Source organism: Chenopodium quinoa, unplaced genomic scaffold, assembly GCF_001683475.1.
Source record: "Chenopodium quinoa cultivar QQ74 unplaced genomic scaffold, ASM168347v1, whole genome shotgun sequence".
In the NCBI taxonomy this organism is placed as follows: Eukaryota; Viridiplantae; Streptophyta; class Magnoliopsida; order Caryophyllales; family Amaranthaceae; genus Chenopodium; species Chenopodium quinoa.
The window spans coordinates 2,116,238-2,125,647 of NW_018744301.1; positions in this window are offsets into that span (position 1 = coordinate 2,116,238).

A 9,410-nucleotide genomic window follows, 5' to 3' on the forward strand; every position below is an offset into this window, starting at 1 on the left:
CTTACAAATGAAAGAGATGGCATCCTTTGTCTTGATGTTCCTGACCGCCTCCGCCTCCAACCATTTTTTTAAGTAATCCACAGCCACTAGAATGTAGCGTTTTCCGCCTGGTGCAGGCGTGTAAGGACCTACAATGTCCATGCCCCATTTAGCAAACGGGACTGGCATTGTCGTCAGATTAGTAGCCGGGTGGTGAATAAGTTTGCCAAATTTATGACATTTGTCACATTTCTTCACCAGCTCTTTGGCGTCTGCCTCAAGGGTAGGCCAAAAACAGTGCCTCTTGGCTCTGACGGCTAGGGATCTGCCGCCTATATGGGAAGTGCAGTATCCCCCATGCAAATCTTCGAGAACTTCCTTCCCCTTTTCTGGGGTAACACACTTCAAAAGAGGCTTCAGAAACCCCGAAGTTCGCCGCTCGCTTCTTCATGACGGCTGCCTCCTGTGGCGAATCAGGGAGCGTGTCGTCTATTAAGTAAGCCCGGATGCCATCCATCTAGGTAGAGCTTCGGTCCAGAATTCTAATGCGCTCTTCATATATGCTTCTTTTTTCAAGAACTTCCCAAAAGACTGACCGAGGCATATCACAACAGGCGGAGGACGCCAATTTGGACAAGGCATCCGCCTGGTTGTTGCCGAACCTGGGCACTTGGCTCAGAGTGAACCCTTCAAGTGTCCCGGCTTCTTCCTTGACCGCCTGAAGATATTTGATCATTATCGGATGGGTAGTTTCACATGTACCTTTGTAGTGGCTAACGGCCAATTGAGAATCAGAATAGGCGTCAATTTTTGTTGCCCCTGCTGCCTTACACATGCGGATTCCGACTAGCAGGGATTCTTACTCCGCCTCATTGTTTGAGGCCTGAAAGTTAAACCGTAGTGCATACTCATATTTGTCTCCTTCCGGAGATTCATAAATTACGCCTGCACCACAGCCGTTCTTTGTAGAGCTCCCGTTTACATACACTTTCCAAACCTGGTCAAGATTATCAGGAGCCACTGGACGGGTCATTTCAACAATGAAGTCGGCAAACGCCTGACCTTTCACTGCCTTTCTCGGTTCGTAATTGATTTTAAGACTTTGCATTTCAATAGCCCATTTTAACATTCTTCTGGATGACTCTAGGGTGGACATTAGCCGCTTGAGTGCCATATACAAAGCCATATACAAAGCAAGACAAAAATTTTCAACCCTTGGATATCGGAGTTCAGCATTATTGAGTACATAGCTAATGAAATAGACCGGGAGCTGGACGCCTACTTGTTTAGCAAGGAGAACGGCACTGAAAGCATGATCTCAGACGGCTAAGTACATGTACAACGTCTCTCTAGGCAGAGAACTAACGAGTCTCGGCAAGGAGTGCAAGTGCTCCTTCAGTTTTTGGAAGGCTGCCTCAGCATCATCCCCCCATTCAAATCTAGTCTTCTTCCTGATTGCTTGAAAGAAATAATGGCATTTGTCACCTGACCGGCTGAGGAATCTCCCCAATGCCGCCAGACAACCAGTTAATCTTTGAACTTCCTTGACAATACGGGGTGACTTCATGTCAATTACCGCCTGTATCTTCTCGGGGTTAGTCTCTATCCCCCTTTCATCAATCAGGAATCCGAGAAACTTCCCAGACTCAACACCAAAGATGCATTTATCAGGATTCAACATGACCTTATGCTGCCTAAGGGTGGTGAATTTTTCTCGGAGATCAGCAAGATGATCCATCTGTACCTTGGATTTTACTATCATGTCATCAATGTTCGCCTCCACATTCCTTCCAATTTGATTAATGAAGACCGTATTAATCATCCGTTGAAAAGTGGCAGGCGCATTCTTCAAGCTAAACGACATCACCGTATAAAAGAATAACCCCTGATTAGTGATGAATGTCGTCTTCTCTTGATCTTTTTTCCACAGGGGTATCTGATGGAAGCCGGAATAGGCATCCATGAAGCTCATAAAGGCGTGTCCAGGTGTAGAATCGACCAGACTGTCGATCTTTGGAAGCGGATAACTGTCCTTGGGACACGCGGGTTCATTCGGCTTCTTTACAACCACAACATTGGCCACCCAGTCGGAGAAATTACACGGCCGAATGAACCCAGCGTCTAGCAGCTTTCTAACCTCGGCAGCTGCCGCCTGACTTCTTTCCTCGCTGTGATTTCTTTTCTTTAGCCGGATGGGCTTCTTTTTTGGATCTATGGCGAGTTTGTGGACAGAAAAATCCAGGATGACGCCTGGCATCTCTTCCACTTCAAAGGCAAAATGTCTTTAATTCTTTTAGCAGGAGGTGCAAATCTGCACCCAACTTAGCATAAGCAGCCGTCCCCACCTTAACCGTACGCTCAGGACGGCTGTCATCCAAAGTGAGATCAATGTGCTCTCCAGCTAGCTAGGGACAGAGGTGCAAATCTGCACCCAAATTAGCATATGCAGCCGTCCCCACCTTAACAGTACGCTCTGGACGGCTGTCATCCAGAGCGAGATCAATGTGCTCTCCGGCTGGCTAGGAACGGAGCCCGTCTGACCGCTCTCCGGTCAGTGATTGCTATTTTTTCTCTTTCTTCACTTCCACCAGCTGAGCAGCTTTTCTTTCTTTTTTTTTCCGGCTGCTGGTGGGGCAGGGCTGGCATCCTTGATATTGTCAAGGTCTATTGGCTCCTGCCCTTGGCCGTCTAGGGCCACAATGTATTTGACAGCTGAGAGGTAGCACTCCCGAGCCGTCTTCTGGTCCCTGTTCAGGGAGCCAGCCAACAGAGCCATCATCCCTCTCATACTTGATGAGCATGAGAGAAGGGATAATTACAGCCTTGGCTTCGTTGAGGGTTGGACGGCATAAGATGATGTTATAGGCGGTCAGTTCCTCAACGACCAAGAATTTGACGACCAGGTTTCGTCCTTTTCCTTTTTCTCCCAGCCGGATAGGTAAGTCGATCCTACCGACTAGGTAAACCATCCCACCTCCAAAACCAACCAAGGGTTTGGTAACCGGATGCATGCTGCTGAGCTTATATTTCAGCTTTTACAGGCACCGGAGACTGATGATGTCCGACAAGCTGCCGGTGTCAATAAGGATTCGCCCAACCAGCTGGTTGGCGACCTTACATTCAATGACGACCGGGTCATCATGCGGACGGCGGACGCTGCCCCTGTCCTTCTCAATGATTAGAACGTATGGGAAGGAGGAGCTAGCTAACGCCTGCTCATCATCATCCTTGTCCATCTTTCGAAGATGGTCTTGGTGCCCCGGATGGTAGGGCCACCACATGAGAACCTGCCTGCTATGGTGTAGACCGACTCCTTATCGGTGTCCGAACTACTAGTAGGTTGTGGAGTCTTTGGACGACTGCCCCTTGTTGTTCTTATTAGTCCCTTTAGACTTAGAAATGTAGGATTTTAACATCCCTTTATTAGCCAGACGATCGAACGCCCGTTGAAGGCTGAAGCAGTTGTTGGTGTCATGGCCAACTTCCTCATGTTATTGGCAGATTTTGTTCTTGTTTTGTAACTGGGTGGAACTTTTCATAGGATTTGGCTTCTCAATAGTCAGTCGGTCCTTTATCTCCATGAGGATGAAGTTGTAGTCCTTGTTAAACTCGTACCTGGGGACGTACGATTTAAACTCTCTCTTTTTCTTCTGGGACGGCTGATCAGAATCACTAACCGCCCAAACTTCTTTTCTCTTCTTGTTCTCTTCTTTCTTTTTTGCCGGCTGAGCAGACTGGCTTTCTTTTTGCTTGTCAGACTTCTAGGAGTCTGACTGGCTACCAGCCGTGCAGAGTTCGGTTGCTTGACTATAGCTTTCCGCCTCCCTCAAGGCCGCAAGTAGCGTAAATGCCCCTTTTCTGACGAGGTAAAACTTAAAGTTCGACCCGTCTCTCAGACCCTTGAAGAAGTCTGTGAATGCTACCTCGTCAGACAGCCCTTGGATCTGGATTCTAACCAGGTTGAACCGCCTGACATATCAGGGTAGCCCTTCTCTCTCTCCCTGCTTAACGGTGCTCAAATCAAGGCTCGTTTTCTTAGCAGGGATGTTCATTGAGAAGTTTGTGGCAAACAAGAAGGCTAGCTTCTTGAAGCAATCAATGGAGCCGGCTGACAGATTGCCAAACCATTGTTGGACAATGCCCTTCAATTTAGCCGGGAAACATCGACACCAAGTGGCATCGTCCCACCCCTGTAGACACATGAGGTTGGTGTATGCCATTAGGTGGTCTTCTGGGTTAGAGGAACCATCATAAGTACCTACCAACACATTCTTAACCTTGGCCGGCTGTGCCGCCTCAGTTATATTCCTGGTGAACACAGAAGGTTGTTCACCAAGTTTGAGCAGTCGGAGCTGCCAGTCCAAAGGTTGGACGCTGTTGAATGTCGCTTGACCTCCGAAGGGAGGTGGCTGCATAAATGGGAGGCCATATTGCCCATATTGCGCCTGAGGTGCAAATGGGACAGACCCTATCATCATCTGAGGGTCGGTGTGGACGCACTTGCCGCTTGTCCGACTCTCAAGTAAGGACAATGAGTTCCTTACAGAAGTTTGTTTGAAGCTGTCAAGAAAGCTTGAGGTGGAGGCTAACTCAGACAGTTGCTGGTGTCTCCTCCGCTCAATGATTTATCGAGCGTTGAAAACAGATTTCTTTGTGGCTTCCGATTGCTCATGTCGGGTGTGCCTCTGAGGACCCTTTGGTAAAAGGATCCTTGTCTAGTCAAGTCTTGCGGCTGCCTTCTACTTCTCCTTAGGGTGAGGAGTAGGCTGTCTGTCCTTGACAGGCTTCTTCCTCCCAGATGGAGGTGTCTTTTTAGCCGGCTGACCCTTGCTGGGTCAGCCTTTTTTTTGCTGATCATCTCCTTAATTTCACCCTTGAAGGAGTTCATGAAAGTCGTGAGCTCATCCTGGGTGACCGGAGCTGATCCTCTGGCCTTCTGTGTTTCCCCTTCTGGCCTCCCAGTGGGCCTGATTTGACCCGCCTGGTCTGCATCACGTTCCAGCTGATCTTTGGAACGGGTGTATTTGGAAATGAATGAGCCATCTTTGGCCACATACGTCTCCACATCGTCATCATCATCATCTTGGTCAGTAAAGACCTCCGGCTGATGTACCGGTTGAGGAATGCTTGAACTACCCGGTTGATGAACCAGTTGAGGAATGCTTGTATTACCCGGTCGGGTAATAGGTTGAGGGTTGCTTGGATCAGGAGGTGCTACAGACTCTTGAACCATCTTTGAGGTACTCTCCCCACAAACGGAGCCAAATGTTTTGGGTGTTTTTGTCCCTCGAGAGAGTTACGTCACAAAGTTTGGTCCGGCGTGAGCTGTACTTGCAAAAAAACGGAGACTTCGGTCGGTTGGAGCTCCGCATCCGACGATCAAGTTAGTAACTTGAATAGGAGTAAAAAGGTGCGGAAATTTAGGTGGGCATCTGCTCGGATTCCAAGCTCGAGATGTCTCTATCAAAGAGTAATTGTGTATTAAATAGTAAACCGTGCCTCCAAATGGAGGAAATCTCCCTATTTATAGGGTCCTCGGGAATTGTGCCCCTAATTAGGTCAACGAGCCCTAATCATTGGTGGGCTGCGCCGCATTGCGGCTTTCTCGAGATTTGGGCTGCCATGAAGGCCGCCTTTTTCCCATTTCTTTGGAATGACACGTGTCAAACAGGGGTTGGTCCATTTTCGGACTAACCCTAGACAGACACGTGTTACTTTCTGGTTGGACCACGTAGCAGGGTAAAATTACCCCAAAAATCAACCATTATTATAATGAAATAAACCAAACTAGAGTAACATAAAATAAAAACTTGAATAAACTAAACTAAGAATTTTAAAAATTATAATGTCACTAACCTCTAGATCTGTACCTTTTATTGAGATTCAAAGCAAGTAAATGTTCAAATCCTACAAATAGTTATAATTAAAATGTCAATTTTTATTTTAAAAAAAATAAAAAATATAATAAAGGTACAATTACCGGCTGTAGAACGGCGGGAGGTGAAGATGGTGGTGATTCTGGTGAGAGTAAGGACAAGATTGGAGGAACCTGTACAAAAAGGGTGGTGGTGGTTAGGGTTTAAACAAAAAAACAAGAAATTAAAAAACAAAACAAAACTAACTGACGGTTGTGGCTTTTTGTAAAGGCGCCGAATGGAGTGACCTGAGACTAGACCTGTTCAATGGGTTAGGGGCCCATTGAAAGCCCTGGTCCAGCCCTTTTATAAAAAGGTTTTACCCATCTAACATTTAAATGGAGTGGGCTTTTAAAGGGCTATTAAATAATGGGTTTTTAAAGGGTTGGGTCTAAGTTAAAAAGGGCTGAAATTGGGTAACACTTAAAAGGCTTTTTTATCCTAATTTTTCTGTTTGTTTCTAAAACTTTCTAACGACAATTTTAAAAATTCTCAATTTCCCCAAATTATGAACCCTAAAAAAATCCCCAAATTCTAAATCTTCAATTTATCACCTTCTTGCTTGCCGCTCTCAATCGATTACTAAGGTATGTTGTTCGATTTCGCTCAATTCTGCTTGATCAGTTTGCTTGTTTAGTTTGTTTGTTCGATTTCCCTCAATTCTGTTCTTTTTTTATCACCTTCTTTTTTGTATGATTTTGTGAGAACATGCGAACATGCTAATGTTTTGAGATAGTGACCACCTCTATGTACACTAATGCCACTAAATCTACAATCAATAGATTGAAAACTCCGTACTTAACCATTGGCTTTTTCTATGTGATCCAACAAATTGAACCAATGTACCAAATTGATATAGTATTCCGTACTTAGCTCAAAAATAGAATACAAATATGGAGGTTTTGGTAGGTTGAATATTAGCATATACGGCTACTGCTGTACTTTGTTTATACATTTTTAAATGGGCTGGGCCGGGCTTAATGGCCCATGGACAAGTTTAGTCCATTTTAGATTAGGCTTGGCCCGGCCCGGCCCAGTCCCGTCCCTCTCTTTCTCCCTTTCTTTCTTTCTTCCTCTCTTCCCCTTTTTTCCCTTTCGTAAAAATGATTTCAAAAAATGAAAGGAAGCTGCTTTTGTTTTCGAAATTTTCCGACGGAATTCTTTTCGGTCAGAAAATTTAATTTCCGACCGAAAAAAATTATGGCGGAAAATTTGCGAGGGAAATTCCGTCGCAATGCCGATTTTTCGATGGATTTTAACGACACACATAGTTCCGTCGTTGACTTTATATTTTGCGACGGAAAAATGGTCCGTCAGCAGAATTTGGTCGGAATCAGGCCATTTTCTTGTAGTGGGAGCCGCCCTCGCGGCCCAGAAGGACGCGACAGAAACTTGGTAAGCTTCAAGATAGTCTCATCGGGAAGCTAGAAATCAGGGGCCTCAGCAGAAGGAGTTATAGTATCCTTCACAGCGGTAGTAGTATCGGCGTCAGTAGAAAAGAGCATAACATGCTCAGCAGAAGAAGTGGGCTTTACACCCGCAGTAGTAGTAGCCTCAACCTCATCAGAGGGAAGCTTGAGAACGCTATCCGCAAAATCATCAGCAGTATTCTTCGGATCGTCAGAAGCTTGATCAAGTGGTCCCTAGGCAACGGAGGTCTGAGGTGTCATTTGGCCGAAAGCCGCAGCAGGCTGCTTATCAGGAGAAGCACCCTGCGCCACTAACGCCTCAGACTCTGAAGCCACTCTTCGGGGGGCAGGGCGAGTTTCACGCCTACTCCCAACAGTGGAAGAGGAGGGTTCAGCTTCAGCACGACTGGATCCTGCGCCATCAGCAGCTGTCACAGTGTCGAAGACAACCCGTAGTTTAACTGGAGCTAGACGCACCTCATTCTGCAAAGAACCAGCATACACCTCCAGAGTATCAAAAAGATCTGGGGGATTGTCAGGAGTAGCAGTCAAAGGGTCCTTCCAATTTTCAGCCAACCCAAGAATGTGCCTGTCCAGTTTGTCATAACCTGAAAATGGGAGACAAAGAGACGAAACAAATAAGGGCCAAGGCAAGAGGGAAAAGAAGAAGGAAGAGAAAGAAAAGCAAAACTTACTAGCCTCATGTGTATGGAATAAACGCATAGCAGAGAGCTGCTTGTTGCCCACAATATACAAGGAGTTAGGCAACCATATCTTGGGGTACCTCGAATCGCCTGACAAGCATCAAAAGCTTCTGTCTCACGAACAGGCTCACAGAGAGAAACAGTAACCCCAACCATATTGGTGCGAATTTCTCAAAAGTTGCGCGGCACAGCAAAAGTGGAAGGCACCCTCACCCAAAAGAACTTGCTAGTCCAATCCTGAAAGCGACCAAGCTTCGGGTAGGACAAAACTCTGCTCTCTTTAGGAGCTACATAATACCACCCAGCCTCCGAGCCAGAAGCACACCTTTTCAGGCTCATTAAAGAATTAAAAAGGTGCAGAGACTCATGATACCTTCGAAACCGCAGAAACCATAGCAAGCATATTAAAGTATGCAGAGAAGCAGGGTGCAATAAAGCAATGCAAAGGTTGAAGGCGCGGAACACCTTCTCAAGAGTGGGATCAAGAGGAAACCTCAGACCTAAATCCAGCTGAGAAGCTGATAGGTTCAAGTCGTATTCACCTAATCAAAAATAAACCTAAATCCACTAACTATGTAGATAGGGAAGAAGGGTCGAACCACAGGGAAACAAGTCAATTTACTCCTAATTAATTAAATGCAATCTAAATTATCAAGTAACAGTTTGTTGTAAAAATGTAATTAAATACTAAAAGTAAGAGTAGGAAAGGAATAAAAAGGGTTTAAATCAATAAAGGGAAACCTAGGGCATAGGTTCACTAGTAAACAATATTCCAGGACAAATCATAATAAGCAATCATCAAGCATCAATTAATCAGATTATAAAAGGCTTTCGCTACGTATTATAATCAAAGAGTTAATTTACCGGTATTAAATCTCATCTGTCGAATCTCGACTTAACCATTTATAAATTAGTACGCCTATTGAAACTAAGCCTAAACATCAATTCTCATTTGTCAAATCTCGAATTAATATTGCTAAACTCATACAATTAAATCTGGCCAAACCTAATTGCATAGCATTAAATCAATCAATAGGAAATTAATCAAACATTGATAATCAACAATCACAAATTTACCCCTTCATATTATTTATTAGATCCCCATAAACCCTAAAATAAAACTACTCAACCATAATTAAATCTAAACTAATCAAATCAATAAAGCAAGACATAATGGAAGGATTAAATAAAATAACTGAAATTAAAAGAGAAGAAATTGTTACCGAAAGAAATATGGATTAAGGAATAGAATAAAGAAAAATGTTGAGAGAGTTTAAGAGAGAGAAAAATATTCTAAGTAGAGAGAGAAAATCTAAAAAAAGAAGGTAATAAAAAATTACGTACAAAAATCGTACTTAAACCTCCCTAAAACAAAACCTAAACGAAAACTAATCAGGTCTCTT